At 42.2% G+C, this 5,000-nt stretch overlaps 2 non-coding genes and 1 pseudogene across 2 annotated transcripts; all 3 read right to left on the bottom strand.

Moving 5' to 3' along the window:
• The window catches only part of LOC149092988 (large subunit ribosomal RNA), a 4,860-nt pseudogene extending 3,769 nt beyond the window's left edge, over positions 1 to 1,091 (bottom strand).
• Positions 1,092 to 1,567: 476 nt separating this feature from the next.
• On the bottom strand, positions 1,568 to 1,722 carry LOC149092987 (5.8S ribosomal RNA). The gene has a single exon (XR_016200476.1). It is a non-coding gene; the product is annotated as a 5.8S ribosomal RNA (ribosomal RNA).
• Positions 1,723 to 2,209: 487 nt separating this feature from the next.
• Positions 2,210 to 4,379, bottom strand: LOC149092986 (small subunit ribosomal RNA). The gene has a single exon (XR_016200369.1). It is a non-coding gene; the product is annotated as a small subunit ribosomal RNA (ribosomal RNA).
• Positions 4,380 to 5,000: the final 621 nt, after the last annotated feature.

Below are 5,000 nucleotides of genomic sequence, written 5' to 3'. Positions count from 1 at the left end.
TCAAGCCTAAACAAGACTGATCAGCTTGCATACATGTTAGACTCCTTGGTCCGTGTTTCAAGACGGGTCGGATAGAGTACCGATCTACTGACCACAGAATCACTAGGTTAACGTAAGCTTGCCACTTTTACCAACAAACCACCAAAAGCCAGCCAATCCATGAGTTGTTTCAACACCAGGTGAAGAAACAGACATCATCAACGAAAGACTAGTCGGATTCGTCAGAGCAGATGACAAGCATTGTTGACCCTGCATAAGCAGAGATTCATCTCCAATGTGACTGTGGTAACAGTTGCCAACACTAGCTCACAGGCTAAGTCTAACAACGCAAGGAATATTAGTAGCTGTGAAAACTAAATGCTGATTAGGTGTGTGTTTAGTACACCTTGCTGTTATCACTTGAACAAGAGTTTTGCACTCTCCTTCACATTGGTCGTGGTTTGAGCACGAGAGTTGAGAAAATGCACTCCTCATGCACATATTGCACTCCTCCTATCAATACCAAGATCCAAGGGCAGGCTAAAAGTTACCCCTTAACCTACTGATCTTGGAACGCTGTAAAGCATTCTTAGCACTGAATAGAAAAAGGCAACAATACACAAGAGGAGCTGAGTTCTCCTCTCAGCTACACTTCGTGGTTCTATCCGTTTCTCTACAAGCGGTTTCACGTCCTTTTGAACTCTCTCTTCAAAGTACTTTGCAACTTTCCCTCACGGTACTTGTTTGCTATCGATATTACCATCGTATTTAGTCTTAGGAGGAGTTTACCTCCTAATTTGGATTGCACTCTCAAGCAATCTGACTCTATCCGCGACTAAAGCCAGTAATCGATATTCCATTAACCAAGATCTGCCACCGGCCTAGAACCGTCTCTGGGAAGAGGGCCCTTGTCAGAGGGACTTGCAGATTTAGTTGAAATAATCGTGACTCTAGCCATTACGCAGCACCGCTTTCCACCTTTCAATGGAAAACCTTTGCGCCGGACTCATCCCTTTTCACTCGCCGTTACTCAGGGAATCTCATTTGATTTCTTTTCCTCCGCTGAATTATATGCTTAAATTCGGCGGGTAACCTCACCTGATCTGAGATCAAAAATATTGATTAAGTTGATTAATGTTTATTTGTGTTGTTTGCAAGCAAGCAACGTAAATCTACTTTAATGTTTGCACAAATTTTGCCTTTGCATTACTTCTTAGGTCTGCTTTAACAGAATGAAATAGCTACTATTTGTACGATTTATACAAGTGCAAGAAGATTCATCAGTTAACAGGTTAGTTGATCACCATAGTTATCTGCAATACGACTTTAGCGTCGTCAGATAGGCGACTAACCTTAGAATCTCATGCTAGTATCTATTCATATATACTGCTTGCAGAGATGAAATATGCATTGTACACAAAATTTATCATGTGAAACAAGTAGATTTGAGATTCTCCTTACTAAATTGCAACGAATTGCAATTAAGAAAAGGAATAAAACATCAAGATTCATGCATATAAATATACAATCCTCTCAAAACAATGCATATATGGTAGTATGCAAGTGTTTTGTTGATTATTTTACATCTCAACTCTCAGACAGATGTGACCTCGGAAAAGACCCGAAAGCCGCAATGTGCGTTGGAAGCTCAAGTGCTCGGCGTGTCCTGCAATTCGCACCGATTATCGTAGCTAGCTACGTTCTTCATCGATTGGTAATTCGAGTGATCCACCGCTTGAAGATGTATCTTTGCCACCGTGGGACTTTTAATAAGTATCCTAAATCTGCATTGAGAGGGTTTGAAAACAATTGTATGCAGTTTATAAAAACCATAGTTGTCTTTACTTAGTTAGGCGAAGAAGTGTAAAACTTCCTTCTTTAAACCTTGCCGTCAGCATAAGCTGAAGACTTGATCAGGTACCAAGTATGTAGCAAGACAGGCTTTTCATTATAAACTACAATTGTTTTGCAAAAGAAATTATGGCTATCGTTAGATAACCCTCACTCTTTGTTGCATTGGATAATGAAAGATGGATGTATGAATGAACGAATGTAATGCAAATTAGAATCATGTTGCAATGGCTAAATGTTTGCAATAAACATTCACAATTGCGACTCTAATGCAAATACAATTCAATTGCATTCACCATATTAGCATCTACAATATCACTATGCAGAGTGTTTGATTGTTTGAAGGTTGTATTTCTCTTATAATAAGAGGGTAATACGTTAATGATCCTTCCGCAGGTTCACCTACGGAAACCTTGTTACGACTTTTACTTCCTCTAAATGATCAAGTTTGAACATCTTTCCAGCACAATCCGACCACTAGTTTCCCAATGGTCTGGATTGACCAGTCCGAAGTCCTCACTAAATCATTCAATCGGTAGTAGCGACGGGCGGTGTGTACAAAGGGCAGGGACGTAATCAACGCAAGCTAATGACTCACGCTTACTGGGAATTCCTCGTTCATGGGCAATAATTACAATGCCCAATCCCCATCACGAAATGGGTTCAAGCGGTTACCCACTCCTTTCGGAGCAGGAAACAGTATGCACGATGACCACTTCAGTGTAGCACGCGTGCGGCCCCGGACATCTAAGGGCATCACAGACCTGTTATTGCTCTGTTTCGTGCGGCTGCGAGCGCCGCTTGTCCCTCTAAGAAGTCCTTACAGTGCTACAGCATCCTTACCCTAGCCAATTCTGTAGGCTAATAGCAGCAGAGCCCTCAACAGCCGAAACCATCAAGAGATACTACCACCCACAGGTTGACTAAGGGGGAGTACTGCAGTGTAAACTGCAAGTCTATTTAGTAGGCTAGAGTCTCGTTCGTTATCGGAATTAACCAGACAAATCACTCCACCAACTAAGAACGGCCATGCACCACCACCCACTGAATCAAGAAAGAGCTCTCAATCTGTCAATCCTCTCAGTGTCCGGGCCGGGTGAGTTTTCCCGTGTTGAGTCAAATTAAGCCGCAAGCTCCACTCCTGGTGGTGCCCTTCCGTCAATTCCTTTAAGTTTCAGCTTTGCAACCATACTTCCCCCGGAACCCAAAAACTTTGGTTTCCCGGAAGCTTCCATTCGAGTCATGAAATTAGTTACTCAGAATGATCGCTGGTTGGCATCGTTTATGGTTAGAACTAGGGCGGTATCTGATCGCCTTCGAACCTCTAACTTTCGTTCTTGATTAATGAAAACATTCTTGGCAAATGCTTTCGCTGTAGTTTGTCTTGCGACGGTCCAAGAATTTCACCTCTAGCGCCGCAATACAAATGCCCCCGTCTGTCCCTCTTAATCATTACCTTGGATTCTTAAGACCAACAAAATAGAACCAAGGTCCTATTCCATTATTCCATGCAAGATCATTCAAGTTAAGGTAGTGGTACGCATCATATAGATGGTTGACCATACCGTTTTTAGGCACCTCTTTCGAGGTTTTGGACGCCTGCTTTGAGCACTCTGATTTTTTCAAGGTAAAAGTCTCGATCGCTTGAATCAACACTCGGTAAAGAGCATTGATAGCAAATATCGAGCAATTTTCTGTCTAAACACTATGAATGTAACCACCAGGAAAGAGGAATGAAGGTTCAAGCAAGCATCCGTAGACACAAGCAAGAAACCTAACATCACCATCTAACCCTTTAATCAGTGGACCCCATAGGTTCGACTGAAATCCAACTACGAGCTTTTTAACCGCAGCAACTTTAATATACGCTATTGGAGCTGGAATTACCGCGGCTGCTGGCACCAGACTTGCCCTCCAATAGATCCTCGTTAAAGGATTTAAATTGTACTCATTCCAATTACGGGGCCTCAATAGAGTCCCGTATTGTTATTTTTCGTCACTACATCCCCGTACTGGGATTGTGTAATTTGCGCGCCTGCTGCCTTCCTTAGATGTGGTAGCCGTTTCTCAGGCTCCCTCTCCGGAATCGAACCCTAATTCCCCGTTACCCGTTACAACCATGGTAGGCGCATAACCTACCATCGACAGTTGATAAGGCAGTTGCTTGAGGGATACATCGTCGGCTCAGAGGCCATACGATTTGCTCAGTTATTCAGAGTCATCACAAGAAATGCAACCGAAGTTGCTAAGATCCCCACTGCTAGTCCTTAGACAGCGACCGAAATCACTGAACAGGGTTCTAGGTGAATAAGAATCATTGGTCTTGTACTAATAAATGCGATCCTTCCGTCAGCAAGCTGAGGTTGGAACACTTGTTCATGTATTAGCTCTAGAATTACCACAGTTATCCATGTAAAAAAGAATATCCGAGGAACCGTAACTGATTTAATGAGCCATTCGCGGTTTCACTTTATAAACAGTATGTACTTAGACATGCATGGCTTAATCTTTGAGACAAGCATATGACTACTGGCAGGATCAACCAGGTAACTTGATGTTTTAGCAAAGTAAAATGCTAAACAAGTTGTTTTTGCAGCTATAAATACGATATCCTCAGCTAACAACCAGCAAGTGGATGTTAACTTTAACGAGGTATCGAGATTTATGTCGTGCATTAAGATGATTCTGCAGAAAACTCTTTAGAATCCATCTTCTTCCACTAAAATGTGCAAGCACATCTAGCAGGAGTAACCATTGCTGGGTACGTTTGCAAGTCAACTAAACAGCATAGTATTATAACCGCTTGATACCAATTTCTTGGATCAATCTGCGGTCTGCTTTGCACAAGCAGAGCTCAATACTAATACTGCTCACTCTGTTGAGTGACTAGTTTGAACATATATGCAAGATATGAAGTCTGATAGCATTAAAGCCCAACTCTCATAGATATTGTCAGTCGTACCAAGGAAGACCTTAGGTCTTGCAGGTACTCTACCTTTGTATAATAGTGTGTGGTGATAAGATGATTGACGATCCAAACCCATTCAGGCCCGTCTCTTCAACCACCAAACATCAACAGAATAACAGGAATAGATGCGTGAACAGCTACAGTCTGGACCATACCACTGCTTGATGCATTGACTTATCCATAACCGTAGACAATCACTTAC

This window comes from Tetranychus urticae, unplaced genomic scaffold (assembly GCF_039701765.1).
Source record: "Tetranychus urticae isolate SD_2017Ah unplaced genomic scaffold, NJAU_TeUrti_SD_1.0 Scaffold_4, whole genome shotgun sequence".
Lineage (NCBI taxonomy): Eukaryota > Metazoa > Arthropoda > Arachnida > Trombidiformes > Tetranychidae > Tetranychus > Tetranychus urticae.
Note: the sequence above shows the minus strand (reverse complement) of the source record. Positions and strands in the feature narration are given on the sequence as shown.